The sequence below is a fragment of the Mustelus asterias genome, chromosome 26 (assembly GCF_964213995.1).
Source record: "Mustelus asterias chromosome 26, sMusAst1.hap1.1, whole genome shotgun sequence".
NCBI lineage: Eukaryota > Metazoa > Chordata > Chondrichthyes > Carcharhiniformes > Triakidae > Mustelus > Mustelus asterias.
The window spans coordinates 48,568,983-48,589,438 of NC_135826.1; the positions used below are offsets into that span (position 1 = coordinate 48,568,983).

The window sequence follows — 20,456 nt, forward strand, 5'->3', positions numbered from 1 at the left end:
GGCACAGAGGAGATTTACGAGGGCATTGGCAGCAATGAGAAAAACTAATATCAGATTTTTATCTCTGATTCCCACAAGAACAGAGGTGAGATTGTGAAAATTAGGGATTTATTTCCTTGAATTTAAGAAGGATAAGGGCTGATTTGATTGAAGTTTTCAAGAGATTGGAGAAGCACAGGATATTACAGTGTAGAAGAGGCCCTTCGGCCCATCGAGTCTGCATTGATGCATGAAAGGTCCTAACTTGCCCACCTAATCCCACTTGCCAGCACTTGGCCCATAGTCTTGAATTCTTATGATGTGCCAAGTGCTCATCCAGATACTTTTTAAAGGATGTGAGGCATCCCGCCTCCACCACCCTCCCAGGCAGCACATTCCAGATCGTCACCGCCCTCTGGTTCAAAACGCTTTTCCTCACATCCCCCCTAAACCACCCATATTAATGATGCATTGGCGAGTGGCTCTCCGAAATGGGACAGTGGGACAGGGCCTAAAAAGGTCCCTGAGTGCGACCCTGGGCTCCTCGCACACAACCTCCCCACAGGTTTCCTCCCACAGTCCAAAGATGGGGATAGATAGAAACTATTTTCACTGGTTGAAGAGCCAATGACTAAGTGGCATCGTCCTAACCTGAGGCAGGAATGAAATTAGAATCACTTCTTTATGCAAAGGTTGGTAGCAAACTTCAGCAAACAGCAATTGACAATACGGGTGGAATTTTACAGTCCTGTCAAGGCGTGAGCATACCATTAAAATGCAGTGAGCCATTTAAATGTCCATTGACTTTGGCGGGACTGGATAACCCCACTGATGTAAAATTCCACTCGACATCAATTTCTAATCTAGATAGCTTGAGAGAATATTAACCAAAGATATTATGGGATATGGGGAAAAGGCAGGTATATGGAGGTACATGTAGAGCAACCAAGATGGCATGGTAAAACAAAAGTCTCATGGGGTTAAATTGCTCCCTAAATTAAATTGGGGATGACACGATGGCACAGTGGTTAGCACTGCTGCCTCACAGCACCAGGGACCCGGGTTCAATTCCCAGCTTGGGTGTGCGGAGTCTGCACATTCTCCCTGTGTCTGCGCGGATTTCCTCCTGGTGCTCCGGTTTCCTCCCACAGTCTGAAAGACGTGCTGATTAGGTGTGTTGGCCATGCTAAATTCCCCCTCAGTGTACCCGAACAGGCGCCGGAGTGTGGCAACTCGGGGATTTTCACAGTAACTTCATTGCAGTGTTAATGTAAGCCCATTTGTGATACTAATAAATGAACTTAAACTCCTCTGTTTGTGTTCCTATGTTCTTGGGTAGCAAATGGAAGCAAAGAACATAAACAACTTCCAGGCTCTCAGTGTCAACATCAAGCACTCCCAAGCATGGTCACAATGATGAGGGCAGCTCCTGTTCCAATGGTGTGCTTTAGAATTAGACCCAGAACTGTATCACCGTGCCTTTCAATCTTGTTCTTAGGCTATGGATGACACCCTTCCTTCGCTGCTCTGAGGAATCAGCAGTGAGCTTTCACCTTGAAGACTTCAAGAGACTACCATCTAACCAGGAGACAGGAGTTACGTGTAGGTCAAATTGGATAGGCATGGTGGCTTTTCTTCGCTGAAGAACAGTGGTGATCTAGCTGGGTTTGTGCGACATTCTATCATTTTGCAATCATTTTGTTTCTGGTGCCAGCCCACATATTGTCATGATGGGAGCTGAACTCCTGACCTCGAGAGTAGTGGTCCAGACTCATAACCATTACATGACTACACTACCAGATATCTTCCATCTCCTGCACCAGCTCACCTCTTGTCCCTCTGAATGCGATTGCTAATTTAGTGCTGATTGGCTCTAAAACTGGGGCTAAACTGGACATGATGTGGAGCTGCCGGCGTTGGACTGGGGTAAACACAGTAAGGAGTCTAACAACACCAGGTTAAAGTCCAACAGGTTTATTTGGTAGAAAACGCCACTAGCTTTCGGAGCGCTGCTCCTTCATCAGGTGAGTGGGAGATCTGCTAACAAACAGCAAACAGGCCATATAAAGACACAAACTCAATTTACGGAATAATGAATAATGATTGGAATGCGAGTCTTACCCGCAGGGTGACAGGAGGGAGGGTCGAAGCTGGTCTTGAAATAGAAATGCAGCGCTGCTATCTTGGGGCAGCACGATGGCACAGTGGTTAGCACTGCTGCCCGGGACCCAGGTTCGATTCCCGGCTTGGGTCATTGTCTGTGCGGAGTTTGCATGTTCTCCCCATGTCTGCGTAGGTTTCCTTCAAGTGCACTGGTTTTCTCCCACAGTCCAAAAGACGTGCTGGTTAGGTGCATTGGCCATGCTAAATTCTCCCTTCAGTGTACCCGAACAGGTGCCGAGTGTGGCGACGCGGGGAATTTTCACAGTAACTTCATTGCAGTGTTAATGTAAGCCGACTCGTGATAGTTAATAAATAAACTGAAATCCCAAAGTTATCACACAGTTTAAAATAGGAACTGGAATAGAATCTGCATGGGAGGGGTCTGAGGCAGTGTGGGAGGAGCCCAGGGCCGCAATCGGGGGCCCTTTTAGGCTCCGCCCCACCGTGTGTTTTGGAGAGCCACTCGCCGGTGCCTTATTAATGAGCTTCCGAGCGTGAAATGGGGCGTGATTTCCAGCCACATCACAAATGTGGTATGAAACCCTCCTGCCACCATGTTGAATCTCTGCAATGGAACAATTCCACCTTACATTTATGTCAAGCTTCATAATATTTCTTGCGGCTCAGTGTTCAATTCTGTCTGGTCACAGCCCTGTGAAGCTCACTTGATGGTTTTATTATGTTGAAGACACTGTTTTATATACAAGTTGTTTTTGTTAGCTTAGGCTGAAGACTGCTCGGGATTGCGAAACTACCCCCGGTATGGAATCTCACTTAGCACCGGCCGGAGAGTCAATCTCAACATTTATATAGCGCCTTTAAGATAGTACATCGCTGGGTTCAATTCCGGCCTTGGGTCACTGTCTGTGTGGAGTTTGCGTGTTCTCCCCGAGTCTGCGTGCGTTTCCTCCGGGTGCTCCGGTTTCCTCCCACAGTCCAAAGATGTGCGGGTCAGGTTGATTGGCTGTGCTAAATCGATCCTCGTGTCAGGGGATTAGCAGGATAAATATTTGGGGTTATTGGAATAGGGCCTGGGTGGGATTGTGGTTGGTGCAGACTTGATGGGCCGAATGGCCTCCTTCTGCACTGTAGGGATTCCACGATAGCCAAACTTCCCAGGATGCCATTGGCTGGAAAGACAGAGAGCAATGTCAAAATTTGAACAAGTCCAATGTTGTTTGACAAAATACCGCTGGCTGTAATAACGGAACAGCTCACCATCAAGGCTGGAAGTAACTGGTTGCTTGGCCAGTAAAAATTACTTATCTCCCTAATTTAGAAATGTGTCCAATTGCCTGAAGTGTTATGTAAAAACCTTTTTCGATAGCGAAATCAATACACCAATAGATTCAGAATCAGATATTTTCTGCCTAATTTATTTTGCGATTTCTGCTTCAATACCAATTTAATGCCTCAATCTCAGCATCCCCATTCTATGAAGCGGCGAACTTGAAAACATGAGGAAAAAAAGAAAATCAGATTATCCCGTCACAATCAAATGGCTGTTTGTGGGATCTTGCTGTGCACAAATCGGGCTGCTGCATTTCCCACATTAAAACAGTTAATAGACTTCAAAGTATTAAAGCAAATTACTGCGGATGCTGGAATCGGAAACCAAAAGAGAAAACGTTGGAAAATCTCAGCAGGTCTGGCAACATCTGTAAGGGGAGAAAAGAGCTGACGTTTCGAGTCCAGATGACCTTTTGTCAAAGTCCTAAAAATGCATTTTTATATTAAAAAAATGTTAAATATATTTGCCCTACCTTTCCCCTTTATCTTTCAACTTGGGAGGGGAGGGGGCCGGGGAAGAGGTTCGAGGGCCGGGAGAGAAGGGGGAAGAGGAGGCAACAAAAAAAAATGTCACAGCAGTTCAACAAAAAGTAGATTACTTTTCCCCCTCATCCCATGAATAAAACAGCAGTAATATGGAGCTCTGATCCAAATTGTGTGGCATCTGTTACAGTGTCTCAAAGTACTTTTTAAAACATTTATTCACGGCGCATGAGTGTCGCTGGCTGACTAACATTTATTGCCCATCTCTAGTTGCCCTCGGACAGCAGTTGAGAGTAAACCATGTTGCTGTGGCTCTGGAGTCACATGTAGGCCAGGTCAGGTAAGGACAGCAGATTTCCTTCCCTAAAGAATATTAGTGAACCAGATGGGTTTTTTCCGACAATCAACAATAGTTTCATAGTCATCAGTAGATTCTTAATGACAGATTTAAAAAAAAATTAATTCAATTTTCACCATCTGCCGTGGGGGGATTCGATACCGGGTACCCAGAACATTAGCTGAGTTTCTGGATCAGTAGTCTGTAATACCACAAGGCTGTCTCTCAAGAGGGAAGGGGAGGTGAGTGAGGCAGATCCTATTGGAAGCAGTCCGTGTTGATGCATGGTGGGTAACACTGAGGGTCTTTCTATAGCACAAAACAAAATCAAAATACTGCAGGTGCTGGAAACCGGAAATAAAAATAGAAAGCGCTGGAAACACTCGTTAGGTCAGATGTCATCCGTGGAGAGAGAAACAAAATTAATGTTTCAGGTCAACATCCCTAATTTCATTCTTGACGTCACCTGACCTGTGGAGTGTTTCTGGAATTTTCCGTTATCCTTTCTTTCTGGAGTTATTCGCCCCAATCACATGGGCCGCCTTCATGGCCAACCCTGGTCATTATTATGTTGAAATTGAGTTTTGCTTTATGGAGGGGAGGCAGCTGAGAGGGGATTTTAGAAAGGTGTTCAAGATCGTTCAAGCTAGGGAAGGGTTATTCTGCACCATTCCTTCAGAATTCATTCAGTAGGTTCCGGGTCATAGGTTCAAACTATGGAAAAAGACAAACTCTTAACTGATGTCAGGAAATTCCCCTTCACACGACGAGAGGTCCATGCACAGAATGGACTCCAGAGTATTGGAAGCGGAATTGCTGCAATCATTTAAGAAACAATGCTGTCCTCCAATGGGAGAGAACCCTGACAGTGCAGCAGGAGACCATTCGGCCCATCAAGTCTGCACCGACTCTTCGACAGAGCATCTTACCCATCGTGACATCAGATAAGAATTTCTCATTTAATAGTTTGAACCTATGACCTTGGACCGACTGTTAGAATGTTTTTAAAGTTTATTTATTATTGTTGCAAGTAGGCTAACATTAACATTGCAATGAAGTTACTGTGAAAATCCCCGAGATGCCACACTCCGGCGCCTGTTCGGGTACACTGAGGGAGAATTTAGCACGGCCAATGCACCTAACCAGCACGTCTTTCAGACTGTGGGAGGAAACCGGAGCACCCGGAGGGAACCCACGCAGACACGGGGAGAACGTGCAGACTCCACACAAATAGTCACCCAAGGCTGGAATCAAACCCGGGTCCTGACGCTGTGAGGCAGCAGTGCTAATCACTGTGCCACCGGGCCATCCCTCATAGCTAGCTCATAAACTAGAGTGTAAGAAAAATCAACTTAATGCGGGGTAGGTCCATTTAAGTCTGATGGCAGCAGGGAAGAAGCTGTTCTTGAGTCAGTTGGTACGTGTCCTCAAACTTTTGTATCTTTTTCCCGAAGGAAGAAGGTGGAAGAGAATATGTCCGGGGTGCGTGGGGTCCTTGATTGTGCTGGCTGCTTTTCCGAGGCAGCGGGAAGCATAGATGGAGTCAATGGGTGGAGGCTGGTTTGTGTGATGGGCTGGACTACGTGTGTCGATGAAAGGGAGGGAAACGCATTAATGTTCTCAATCCCTCACAACGTATGTGAAGAAATAGGGAAGTAAAAGTGGACATTAAAGTTTATAATATCAGCAACAGTTTGATTGGACTGTAAGTACATATTTTATATGTTATAAATGAGTTAGGCCCCGAGTTATGCCCTTGGGTGTCATAGCTCAGCTAATTTGCATTACTTTGGTTCTTGCTTTCAGATAGTTACTAGTTTCAGACTAGTACGCATCAACTCATTATGCTGCTTTGAAGGATTGTTACATTTTTATATCTCTTCACTTGCCGAGATTCCTGGTTATTCATCCTTAGGGCTTTGGTCAAATTGATTATTCAGTAATGAAGCAACTATGGGAATGCAGGAACAAAAGTGAGATACTGTGGATTCCAGAAATCATAAATAAAAATAGAAAGCGTCGGAGATACTCAGCAGGTCAGGCTGCATCTCGCTGAGTATTTCCTGCATGTTCTGCTTTTAATACAGGTGCCATTTACCCGGTAAAAGACTTTTTTTACTTGATAAAAATTAACTATTTGGGTTTAATGGCAAGTCTCTTGGACGAGATATTTACTGGAGATGCTATTCTACGTAGCCTTTGGGGGCAGGCCTGTTGGAGTTATTCAATCGCCTCTCCAGTCCAGTTGAATGTTTGTCTTATTCACAAAATGGATCCTGGAACATTGTTGCTAACTTGTTCTTCAGGTTGCGAAGGCTGATCTTAAATATGTTGCTCAGTTACTGAATGTGGTGAACCATAGATGGTTACCACTCTGAGTACTGAACCATAGATGGTCAGCACTATGGGTGTTTGTAGATATGTTACTGTTGTCACTGTTGGGGTTAGGGTTGGGCTGTTCTACCTGTTGATATTGTTCTGTGGTACACTCCAGTTGGCTCCGCCTACCTGGAGGAGTATAAAGGTCACTGCACTGCCTGGTGACCCTTTAGTCTGGGATTGTATTGTTATGCAGTATGCTCCATTCTTGTTACTAATAAAAGCCTTTATTTCCCGGGTACGATCCAGCCTCCCGAGTGATTTAATCGCGCATCAATTTTATTACTAACAAAATTTTGGTAAAAAAAAACCATGGAGCAAATGTTGAAACCCGATTGGCTTACACTCGACCCACGTGCGGCGGGAGCGTCGAACACTTTCGACCATTGGTTAAAGTGTTTTCAAGACTACATCGATGCCTCAACAGCCATTCAAAACGACGCCGATAGATTGCGGGTCCTCCACGCAAGGGTAAGCGACACCGTATACTCATCAATCCGCGATGCCCAAGACTACAAAGGGGCCATCGAACTACTTAAGAAACTGTACAACAAACCGCCAAACGAGATCCATGCTCGACACCTTCTAGCCACTCGACGGCGGCAGCCCGGCGAAACGACAGGACAGTACCTGCACGAACTTCAGCAGCTAGCCAGAGCCTGCAACTGCAAGCCAGTGTCGGCAGCCCAGTATACGAACGACTTGATCCGAGATGCGTTTGTGGCGGGAATCGGCTCATCCTATATTCGCCTGCGGCTGCTAGAGCAAGGTAACCTAGACCTTGCTAAGACGGTGGAATTGGCTGACACAATGGAAACAGCCTCCAGAAGTCTAGAAACTTACCCCACCGACCACGTGGGAACATCGTGGCAAGTACAGCCACCGACTCAACTTTACCCAGCGGCTCCGAAAAACTGCGCGATTGTGTTTCCAACCTCGGACCTGACGACGGCGGCAGCTCCAGGAGGCCCGCGGTGCTATTTCTGTGGATTGGCGAAACACCCTCGGCAGCGATGTCCAGCTAGAACGGTATTTTGCTCCGCGTGTGGGAAGAAAGGGCATTATGCCAAAGTCTGCAGGACCCTCCAAGCATAGCAGCGCGGCGTGTGATTCTCCAGAGCCTGTCTCCTTGTCTCCAGCTTCTTCGAGGTCTTCCACCATGTGCGATTCCAGAGCACTGCCATTCCTGACGACGAAGACGCAAGACACGTGCGACCTGCAGGGGCCGCCACTTTTAGCGCCACCGACCACGTGCGATCCATGGGCGCAGCCATTTTGGTCGGCACCTACCGCAGACGACCAGCAGGGGTCATCATCATCAACCATCTCAGCTGCCTGCAGTTGCACTCAAGACCCAATGGTGGCGTCAATCATCCTGGACCAGGCCAAGCCTCACAGACTCGACAAGTCCATGATGGGCATAGAGGTAAATGGACGCCTAATTCATTGTTTGTTTGACAGCGGGAGCACGGAGAGTTTCATTCACCCTGACACCATGAAACGGTGCGGTCTCCGAGTACGGACTGCCAGACAGACAATTTCGATGGCGTCGAGGTCCCGGTCTGTTACCGTGCTAGGGAGCTGCATGGTCAATCTAACGGTGCGGGGCACAGTTTATGAGAACTTCAGGCTCCTCGTGTTACCGCACCTTTGCGCTCCGATACTCCTGGGACTAGACTTTATGGTCCACCTGAGGAGTGTAACCCTGCAGTACGATGGGCCACTCCCTCCACTTTCAGTGGGAGCACAGCAGCCTCCAAATTGCCCAGCGCGCTCCACGTGTAGCCTCTCGACACTCAGAATCACCCCACCATCCTTATTCGAGAATCTCGTGCCAGGCTGCAAGCCCATCGCAACCAAGAGCAGGCGTTACAGCGCTGAGGATCAGATCTTTATTCGATCTGAAGTTCAGCGGCTCCTCAGGGAAGGGATCATTCAACCTAGCACTAGTCCATGGAGAGCGCAAGTCGTGGTGGTTAAAACTGGAGACAAACCCCGGATGGTCATAGACTATAGTCAGACCATTAATAGATACACGCAGCTGGATGCGTATCCTCTCCCGCGCATATCTGACATGGTCAACCAGATTGCGCAGTACCGGGTGTTCTCCACCATTGACTTGAAGTCAGCTTACCACCAGCTCCCCATTCACCCAAAGGACAGAAACTATACGGCCTTTGAGGCGGATGGTCGCCTTTACCACTTTTTAAGGGTTCTCTTTGGCGTCACGAATGGGGTCTCGGTCTTCCAGCGTGCACTGGACCGAATGGTGGACCAGAACGGGCTGCGGGCTACCTTCCCGTACCTGGATAACGTCACTATCTGCGGCCATGACCAGCAGGACCACGATGCCAACCTCCTTAGATTTTTACGCACTGCGTCTCGCCTGAATCTGACCTACAACAGGGAGAAGTGTGTATTTAGCAAGCGCCGCCTAGCAATTCTTGGATACGTGGTGGAAAACGGGGTCCTTGGCCCTGATCCAGATCGTATGCGTCCCCTCCTTGAACTTCCCCTGCCCACTAGTATCAAAGCACTGAGAAGATACTTAGGTTTCTTTTCATACTATGTGGGTTCCCAATTATGCGAACAAAGCCCGTCCGCTCATCAAGTCTACCTCTTTTCCCCTAGCAGCAGAGGCTCGCTTAGCTTTGAAGGGATAAAAGCCGACATCGCGAAAGCCACGATGCATGCTGTTGATGAGTCCATCCCCTTTCAGGTGGAGAGTGATGCATCTGATTTCGCCCTGGCCGCCACACTTAACCAAGTGGGCAAGCCCTTCGCCTTTTTCTCTCACACCCTCCAAGGCCCTGAAATTCGCAACTCCGCGGTGGAAAAAGAGGCTCAGGCCATTGTTGAGGCCGTCCGGCATTGGTGCCATTACTTGGCGGGAAAACGATTCACCCTGCTCACGGACCAGCGGTCTGTGGCGTTCATGTTCAACAACACGTCACGGGGTAAGATCAAAAATGATAAAATCTTGAGGTGGAGAATCGAACTCTCCACCTACAACTATGATATCATGTACCGTCCGGGGAAGCTCAATGAGCCCTCAGATGCCCTGTCGCGTGGAACATGTGCAAGTGTGCAGGAGGATCGATTACAGGCCCTCCACAATGATCTCTGCCATCCGGGGATCACTCGGCTCTTCCATTTCGTAAAGGCCCGGAATCTACCCTACTCAGTGGATGATGTCAGGTCCATAACCCGAAGCTGCCGGGTATGTGCTGAATGCAAACCGCACTTCTACCGACCTGACAGGGCACACCTCATTAAGGCCACTCGCCCTTTTGAAAGACTGAGTATGGACTTCAAGGGCCCCCTCCCTTCGACAGATCGGAACGTGTACTTCCTCAACGTGATTGACGAGTACTCACGATTCCCTTTTGCCATTCCCTGTTCAGACATGACCGCTGCCACGGTTATCAAAGCATTACAGGATCTTTTCACCCTGTTCGGTTACCCCAGCTATATCCACAGTGATAGGGGCTCGTCATTCATGAGCGACGACTTGAGGCAATACCTGCTCTCAAAAGGGATTGCCTCAAGTAGAACTACGAGTTACAACCCCAGGGGTAACGGACAGGTTGAACGAGAAAATGCTGCAGTCTGGAAGGCTGTCTTACTGGCGTTGAGGTCTAAAGGTCTTCCAGTCTCCCGTTGGCAAGAGGTACTCTCTGATGCGCTCCATTCCATCCGGTCCCTCCTGTGTACGGCAACCAACGCTACTCCACATGAGAGGATGTTTTCCTTCCCTAGGAAGTCTTCCTCTGGGACCTCATTGCCGTCTTGGTTGATGTACTCAGGACCTGTCCTCCTGCGGCGGCATGTTAGGACCCGCAAGTCCGACCCTTTGGTTGAACAGGTCCATCTCCTCCACGCCAACCCTCAATATGCCTATGTGGCATATCCTGACCGGCGAGAGGACACGGTCTCTATTAGAGATCTGGCGCCTGCAGGGGACTTGGAAACCCCAGTCGCTCCCACACCCCTTGACCTTTATCTCCCCTCCTGACACGGTGCGGGCAGTATCGGGACCACCACTTAATCCTCTTACTCCCGTGTACAGCTTGCCGGAGTCCGGGAGATTGTCGCCACCTCGAGGCGTGCTCGAGTCCAGCAGATTGTCGCCACCTCGTGGTCCACCCGTCCGTGAGGAACTGGAGGAGTCACTGGACACCGCCTTGGAGAGAAGGTCACCACGGTCACCAGAACCGGCGTTACCGCCAGTGTTGAGGAGGTCGCAGAGATGGTGCAGTCCTCCAATACAACTGAACTTGTGAATATATGAACAGTTGTTCTGTTTTTTTTGCCCCGCCGGCCTTTGTTTTAAAGGAGGGGTACCACTGTGGGTACTGAACCATAGATGGTCAGCACTATGGGTACTTGTAGATATGTTACTGTTGTCACTGTTGGGGTTAGGGTTGGGCTGTTCTACCTGTTGGTATTGTTCTGTGGTACACTCCAGTTGGCTCCGCATACCTGGAGGAGTATAAAGGTCACTGCACTGCCTGGTGACCCTTTAGTCTGGGATTGTATTGTATATAGTGTGCTCCATTCTTGTCAGTAATAAAAGCCTTTATTTGTGGGAGGAAACTGGTGCACCCGGAGGAAACCCACGCAGACACAGGGAGAACGTGCAAACTCCACACAGACAGTGACCCAAGCCAGGAATTGGACCCGGGAGCCTGGCGCTGTGAGGCAGCAGTGCCAACCACTGTGCCACCGTGCAATCTTGCCCTGCCCTCTTTCTCCGACTCGTAGAAATGGGATTTGTCAGAAGTCCGGGCAGGATCTGGGTCCCGCCTGCAATTTTTTAATCAGTCTACAGAGCCTTCCTGGCTCCGTGAAAATGGTGTCCAGAGACAGGGATATTCGTGAACTGAGCTAAGCTGACAGTTAACAATAGTCCTGAGATTCAAGTTTACAGACTAGTTAGTTGGATATTCTCTCTAATAGCCATTAAGGGAAGCAATTACAACGACTATCTCCTGTCAATCTTGATCGAATTGCCAATATGGTTGAAATAAATGTTTGAGTCCTTTTTGATTTGTTGTAATAGAAGTTAGAACCTGATCCAAGTACAATCACAGCCAACCCTCTTAATTGTCCCTTTATCCCCTGCCTGATGGAACTTTCAATCGTTAATAGATACGACACAAATATGTAGGGGACAAAATTCAATTGCATAGCGCCACTTTGGAGGGGTGCCTTGTGCCTCTGGCAGCTTCCTGCACAGTAAGAAGGAAGGGACGGGCTTAGGTCGGGGGGGGGGGGGGGGGGGGGGGGCGCGCGGTGTGGGGGGTCTGGGGGGTGGGGGGGGGTGAGGTCAACAGAAGGGCAGGGTCATAAGGCAAAAAGACACCATTGTCCTCAATGTTCCCAGTGACACTGGATGTAATAAACCCCACTACAATCGACCCCAAGATGAACACCCTCCTCCATCGGGCTCAGAGGATGTATATGTCCTTGTCTCTTGACGGTTTTGCTCTGTACATTTTTATTGTGTGCCACCCTGTCCTGTAAGAGAGAGAGAGAGCAGAATGCCAAAGAAGAAATTAGATCTAACTCTTGGGGCTGAAGGGGTCAAGGGGTGTTGGGGGGGGGGGGGGGGTGTTGGGGGGGGGGGGTGTTGGGGGGGGGGGGGGTGTTGGGGGGGGGTGGGGGGAGGTGGGATCAGGATATTGAATTTGAGGATCAGCCGTGATCAAAATGAATGGCGGAGTAGGCTCAATGGGCTGAATGGCCTCCTCCTGCTTCTAGTTTCTATTATGTTGCACTGTATTTGGATGATATCACTGTCACGGCTGAATAGTTTGATACAAATGATGTTCTGATGACATCGACCTGAAGGATTCTCCAGCTTCCCAGCCGTGCGTTTCTCAGTGGCGGGAGGCAGCGTGCCGTTCGTTGGTGGCGGGATTCTCCAGCCCTGCCGCTGTCAGTGGGATTTCCCATTGATATCATCCCCCCCCACCGCCCCCACCCGCCCCCCCCCCCACACCCTGCCACGAAATCCACGGGTGGGGGTGTGCTGCCAGCGGGACCAGAGAATCCCACCGGCATAAACAGCTGGAGAATTCCCGCCCCAATTGACTCCATGGCCAGAATTGTACTGGCACTTCCGCCCCGATTCCGGGGGCGGGCGAGGCTCGGAGAGCGGCATTCTCCGTTGGCCTTGGGCGGGATCGTACGAACCTCGGGCGGACGTGCCAGTAAAATTCTGTCCTATGGGCGGGATGTCATTACCTCGCTCGTCCAGAAACCATAAAATCCCACCTGAGGTCAACGGACCTTTCCATGGTCCACCCCCTCGCCCGCTCCAACTCCCCTGGTGGGCAGGGCCGGTACAAATTCCAACCAATTTCTCTCTCCTCAGATGCTGCCTGGCCCGCAAGGTATTTCCAGCCTTTTCTGCTTATATTTCCGATTTCCAGCATCCACAATATTTTACTTTTGGATCTCTGCACGTGCCAATCTATCTTTCATTCTTGTGACAGACATGTCCACAGTGGCCATTTTGATTTGGTTCCTGGTGTTTCACCGGGTTACGTCCTCCCTCCCTGTTAAAGAAAAATGATGACTCCCAATATTCTTTGCCAGTCTCTTCACATCCAGCCTCAGAAATGTTGCAATGGGGGAGCTTGAACTAGCTGCAGTAACGGCTATATAATCGCGATAGGAAAACATTGTAGCTGGGAGCGTAATGAAGTTTCAAATATTTGAGTAGTGATCAAACACAGAAGGACACGATCCCTTCATGTAAGCAAACAAAGTGATCTGACAGACATTCCCTGGAAAGCTCCAAGTACACAGATCCTGTTAATTTAGTCATTTCTTTCTGGCACATTAGTACTCAACCAGCACCTCACTTTAAATGATCAAATATGCAGCCCATGTGATATTTGCTTTTTTACCAAATGCCATGGATTTGTTTTCGATCAGACAGCCAGTAACTCGGGCCATAGAGGTTTCCAGGATGGAAACAGGCCCTTCGGCCCAACTTGTCCATACCACCCCTTTTTTTTAAAGCCCTAAGCTAGTCCCAATTGCCCGCATTTGGCCCATATCCCTCGATACCCATCTTACCATGTAACTGTCTAAACGCCTTTTAAAAGAGAAAACTGTACCCACCTCTACTACTACCTCTGGCAGCTTGTTCTTTTTAGAACTGGGTCATTTTAGAAATCCGTATGTTTTGGAATTTCCCAGAAAGATGGGAATTAATTTCCCTTCCGAAAGTGCCTCTCCAGGGCAGCACGGTGGCACAGTGGTTAGCACTGCTGCCTCACATCGCCAGGGACCCGGGTTTGATTCCCGGCTTTGGATCACTGTCTGTGCAGAGTCTGCACGTTCTCCCTGTGCCTGCATGGGTTTCCTTCGAGGGTTCCGGTTTCCTCCCAGAGTCTGAAAAGACGTGCTGATTTGGTGCATTGGCCAGGCTAAATTCTCCCTCAGTGTACCTGAACAGGCGCCGGGGTGTGGCGATGAGGGGATTTTCACAGTAACTTCATTGCAGTGTTAATGTAAGCCTACATTAACTAAACTAACTTTAAACTGTAAGATAAACGCAAAATCCTGTGGATGCTGGAATCTGAAACAAAAACAAAAAATACTGGAAAATCGCAGCAGGTCTGACAGCATCTGGGGAGAGAGTATAGAACCAACGTTTCGAGTATGGATGACCCCTTGTCAGAGCGACTATGTCAGCTGATGAAGGGTCATCCAGACTCGAAACGTTGGCTCTACTCTCTGTCTACAGATGCTGTCAGATCTGCTGAGATTTTCCAGCATTTTCCGTTTTAGTAGCTTTAAACTGTGCTGGGTGCCCACCTACCAGAGACTAATGGTCATTTGAAGCAGGTTGGTTGTCAGGGGTAAATGTGGCTACTGTGATTTTGGTCATGCACCTACATTGATGCTGTCAAGAAAAAAACAAAATAGGATTATGTTTAGGGGAGACAATGGCACAGTGGTTTTGTCACTTGACTAGAATCTAGAGACTCAAGGTAATGCTCTGGGTACCCCGGTTCGAATCCCGCCATGGAAGATGGCGAAATTTGAATTCAGTGAAAAGCTGGAATTAAATGTCTTATGATGACCATGAAACCATTGTTGATTGTCATAAAAACTCATCCGGTTCACTAGTGTCTTTTAGGGAAGGAAATCTGCCATCCTTACCCGGTCTGGCCTACACGTGACTCCAGAGCCACAGCAATGTGGTTGACTCTCAAATGCCCTCGGGCAACCAGAGATGGGCAATAAATGCTGGCCCAGCCGTGATGCCCACATCCGGCAAAAATAATTATTAAAAAATGTAGAAACTTCTGTCCTTTGCTGCGATAAAGTTCCACGACTCTGTTTTCCTAATGTCCATTCCTTCGGTGCAAGCTTCATCAGTGAGTGGCTGCAGTCCATTCAGCCCTAACTGTCTTCATGGTCTGGCTCAACCCTATCTTCTGCCTGACATCCATTTTCCTGTCGGAGTCACTGGACGATGATCAGAAATTGGACTTTGTCAACCTTTTGCACTCAGTCACACAAAAAAAGGAAAGATTTGCATTTATATAGCATCTTTCATGAGCTTAGAACATCCCAGAGCACTTTAAGTTTAAGTTTATTTATTAGCGCCGCAACTAGGCTGACATTAACACTGCGATGAAGTTACTGTGAAAATTCCCTAGTCGCCATGCCTATTCAGGTGCACTGGGGGAGAATTTAGCATGGCCAATGCACCTAACGTCTTTCGGACTGTGGGAGGAAACCGGAGCACCCAGAGGAAACCCACGCAGACACGGGGAGAACGTGCAGACTCCACACAGACAGTGACCCAAACCGGGAATTGAACGTGGGTCCCTGGCGCTGTGAGGCAGCAGTGCCAACCACTGTGCCACTGTCCAATCAATGACGCACTTTGGAGTGCAATCATAGAATCTACAGTGCAGAGGGAGGCCATTTGGTCCATTGAGCCTGCATCGACAATAATCCCACCGGGCGCCATCCCCTTAACACCACATATATTTACCCTCCTAATCCCCCTGACACTAAGGGGCAATTTATCATGGTTGTGAATTGGGAAACAGGGCAGTCGATTTGTGCACAGCAAGATCCCACAGATGGGTCGGCCCCCTTTGTTTTCATTCTATTTTATTTAATTGTCAACTGTTCTCTACCTTTCATTTCTTTATTGTCTTTCTTCATTTCCTCAGGAAGGAGGAGCAATGCTCCGAAAGCTTGTGCTACCAAATAAACCTGTTGGACTTTAACCTGGTGTTGTGAGACTCCTTACTGTGCTTACCCCAGTCCAATGCCGGCATCTCCACATCATGGCTCTTTGAAATAGCAGCGAGGATAATTACCACAGCTCGGTTGTTGCCGTCTAGGACAAGCTAACCATCACAAACCCGGAGCGGAATTCGAGAGAGCAGTTGCATCCTGAAAAATGCACCAACCATTATTCAGAGCCCGGTGAAAGGAGCTGCCTGCTTTCATTGGAAGGGTTTTTTTTTGTGTGTGAGGGGTGCTCGAAAGGGTTAACCTAAAGACCAGTAAACAAAATTGGGAACACTGTATCAGAGGTCTGATGACTGCGACCTGAGAGACTCTGAACTAAAGTCTTTTCCTGAATTGCTGCTCATTACATTTCTTTATGGGTCCACGGTGACATTACGTTGTAGCCTGTGATGGGTCTTCTGTGGTGGCTGGAACTTTCCAGAAGGCACTTTGTGAACATTTCATTTTTTTTCAGTACAATCTAACGAGGTCGACCTGGGAAAAATAACTGGGTTGAATGACCCCAGCACTCACTGCAACACGTGAGGTGTCAGTGAAGTAAAAAAAACATCCTACTAAAGCCATAACTCTGAATGCATTAATATCATAGGATTATTAATTGTCTCCATTATTCAGATTTTCTGGACAATATTGGGAAGACTGTATTGCATACTCAGCATTGTCATCAGCCAATTAGACCCGCTCTATATGAATATCAGAATCTTAAGAAGAATATTGCTCCCTCGGCTGCCAGTAAGACCCGACCGATGCATTTTGACTGGTTTTATTACTGTGAGGGAACAGGGCTAAAATAAAGAAGTTATATTATCTATAAAGTGCAGCTGTTTCTCTCATCTGTGAAGGAGCTACACTTCAAAATGTGCAGACATGGAAGGAAGCGAGGAATACCTGGTGGGGGGAAGGGGCAAAAGGGAGTGGGCTGTCGGGTCCCTAAGCTTTAGGTCTTTTTACCTTTCCTCCCACAGTCCAAAGATGTGCAGGTTAGATGGATCGGCCATGCTAAATTACCCCTTAGTATCCCAAGATAAGTAGGTTAGGGGGATTAGCCATGGTAAAAGTGTGGGGTTACAGGGATGGGGCCTGGGTGGGATGCTCTTTCAGAGTCGGCGCAGACTCGATGGGCCAAATAGCCTCCTGCTGCAATGTACATGATTCTATGACTCCATGCTCAGTTCCTTAGGTTTTAGGTAAATGGTTCAATCTCGGGGAGATGGTGTATGCTATGTCAGGCAACAAAGTAACACCAATTGTTCAGTGGTTGGTTTGGAAGAGCACCAAACCTACAACAGGTCCCTAAAATAAGCAAAATCCTGCGGATTCTGCAAACTGAAATGAGAAAACTCGAAAAACTCAGCAGGTCTGCTAGCATCTGCAGGGAGAGAAACAAGGGTTAATGTCTCAAGTCTGTTTGACTCTTCATGGGTGCATTTCAGATACTTGAATTTCCTGGAAAAGTAAATGTCAGCATGGGTAAATTGGCTGGAATTTTCTGCCGGTATTTGCGAAAATTGTGACGCCGGTGGAAAATCTCGCAAGACCACCAAAATGAGAATCCCGGCAGCAACGTCGCGTTCTCTGATTTTCCCCACACCTCGAGGTTCCCGCCCTTTCAATTCATTTTAACCAGCCGCACGCTGGTTTTCCTGCCTCAGCCAGAACTCTGCACAGACTGCAAAGTTTCACCCATCATGTCACGACAAGAGATGTAGAGAACAACTTTTCACCTTGAGTCCTTGCTATACAGGGAGTGCAGCGAAGGTTTACCAGGCTGATTCCAGGGAAGGCAGGTCTGTCATATGAGGAGAGCCTAAGATTTGATTTTTGAATTGATTTATTATTGTCACATGTATTAACATACAGTGCAAAGCATTGTTTCTTGCGCGCTAGACAGACAAAGCATACCGTTCACAGAGGATGAAATGAGAGAGTGCAGAATGTAGTGCTACAGTCATAGCTAGGGTGTAGAGAAGGATCAACTTAATGCAAGGTAAGTCCATTCAAAAGTCTGACAGCAGCAGGGAAGAAGCTATTCTTGAGTCGGTTGGGACGTGACCTCAGACTTTTGTATTTTTTTCCCGACAGAAGAAGGTGGAAGAGAGAATGTCCGGGTGCGTGGGGTCCTTAATTATGCTGGCTGCTTTTCCGAGGCAGTGGGAAGTGTAGACAGAGTCAATGGATGGGAGGTTGGTTTGCGTGATGGATTGGTTAGGATTATATTCACTGGAGCTTAGAAGAGTGAGAGGGAATCTCATAGCAACTTATAAAATTCTAACAGGGTTACACAGGGTAGATTCAGAAAGAATGTTCCCGATGGTGGGGGAGTCCAGAATTAGGGGTCATAGTTTGAGGATAAGGGGCAAACCTTTTAGAACTGAGGTGAGGAGAAATTTCTTCACCCAGAGAGTGGTGAATGTGTGGAATTCACTACCACCAAATGTAATTGAGGCCAAAATGTTTTCTGATTTGAAGAAGAAATTAGATATAGCTCTTGGGGCTAAAGGGATCAAGGGATATGCGGGGGAAGATGCGATCAGGATATTGAATTCGATGATCAGCATGATCAGGATAAATGGTGGAGCAGGCTCGAAGGGCCGAAAGCCCAACTCCTGCTTCTGGTTTCTATGTTTCTATGAATCCTGTCAATACAGAGCTTTCTGCACCAATAATATCTATTAATATGTCAAGAGTGCTTTCCACCGAAATCACAGAAGTTAAAAGGAAGGAAAGACAATAAATAGAATTCGGTCAGATTGGGGGAAGGATCGTGACCCCGTTCACACCCAACCCTCTAAGCAGCACTTGGCCCACAGGTGACAAAGTCCGCAGGTCATGCATTGCACGTATCGACCAACTGGGAACCCATCGCACTGGACTGGGAGCAAATCAGCCTCGATCCCGAGGGACTGCTGAGGAGAGGAGATGCCCCATCACAGCACACACCAAACCAGTTATAAAGTGAGATTACAAAAACCAGAAAATGCTGGCAAACCTGAGTGGATCCAGCAACATCTATGGAGAGAGGAAAACTCAGTTAAGAAAGATCGATGACCTTTCTTTAGATGCAGAAGGTGTGAGGGACGTAACAGATCAAGAAGCAAATCCAGATGCAAGTAAAGGCTGGTGAGGCTGGAGTAGAACAAAAGGGAGAGTCTCTGATAGGGTTGAAGGCAGGAGAGATGAAATGATAAAAGGAAAGATGGTGCATGGTGGTAGTCAGACAAAAAAGGTAAGAAAGGATGAATGTGATTTCCACAGGTTTAAGTTTAAAGTTTACTTATTAGTATCACAAGTAGGCTCACATTAACACAGCAATGAAGTTACTGTGAAAATCCCCGAGTCGCCACACTCCGGCGCCTGTTCGGGTATGCTTCTGGCTTGGGTCACTGTCCATATGGAGTCTGCACATTCTCCCTGTGTCTGTGTGGGTTTCCTCCGGGTGCTCCAGTTACCTCCCACACTCCGGTGCCTGTTCGGGTACACTGAGGGTGAATTTAGCATGGCCGATGCACCTAACCAGTATGTCTTTCAGAATGTGGGAGGAAACCGGAGCACCCGGAGGGAACCCACACAGACACGGGGAGAACATACAGATTCCGGACAGAGAGTGACCCAAGCCGGGAATCGAACCCGGGTGCCTGGCGGTGAGAGGCAGCGGTGCTAAACCACCGTGCCACCGTGCCGACATGGGCTTTGCTGGCTGGCCAGCATTTATTGTCCATCCCTAGTTGCCCGAGGGCAGTTGCGAGCCAACAACCTCGTTGTTTCCCTGGAGTCACATGTAGACCAGACCAGGTAAGGATGGCAGATTTCCTTCCCTAAAGGGATATTAGTGAGCCAGATGGGTTTTTTCTGACAACCGACAATGGTTTCATGATCTCAGCAGGTCCGGCGTCTGTGGAGTGAGAAACAGAGTTAACATTTCAAGTCGACTGTGTGTTCTTCGGGTCCATTTCGAAGAAGAGTCATTCAACTCGGAACACTATTTCTCTCACCACAGATGCTGCCGGGACCTGCTGAGAATCTCCAGCACTTTCTCAGATTTCCAGCATTTCCAGCATTTGCGGTGTTTTGCTTTGATTGAAGGATTCATCTTCATTACAAGACTTTTTATTGACTTGTTCCTTGAGCACCAATAACAAATTGGGTGTGTCACTGCGATCATCGTATTGGAGTATGACAACTTTGTAAAATATAAAGCAGTCGGACCATAATATATAAGGGGACAGACCTGCAAATGTTGCCTGGAAAAAGAATCTCTTCCACTTCTATCACATTACACGCAGGATAATCCCCTGCAGCCACATAAACTTCGCAGATCTTGTTCACAGTTTTGAATGTATTAAGTTTTAACATGAGTCAATGTTTTATATATTACACAGCCTGCCATGGGTAGTAACATAATCATTTAACATCCAACATTACCAATAAAGGGAACATTGAAATATCTGTTGAAAGAGAGTTTCTTGGTAAATTATAGATGATGAATGACATTTCTGTCTCAGCCTGTCTTCAGTGATGTGTAGAATTCTTT

The 20,456-nt window shown here is 47.8% G+C and overlaps 1 protein-coding gene across 1 annotated transcript in view; it reads left to right on the plus strand.

The window, feature by feature from the left end:
- LOC144479684 (sphingosine 1-phosphate receptor 3-like) overlaps positions 1 to 19,658 on the plus strand; it is a 408,647-nt gene extending 388,989 nt beyond the window's left edge. The window contains exon 3 of the transcript XR_013495557.1: positions 19,631 to 19,658. The gene's annotated coding sequence lies outside the window, so the exon portion shown is untranslated. The remainder of the gene's footprint in view (positions 1 to 19,630) is intronic.
- Positions 19,659 to 20,456: the final 798 nt, after the last annotated feature.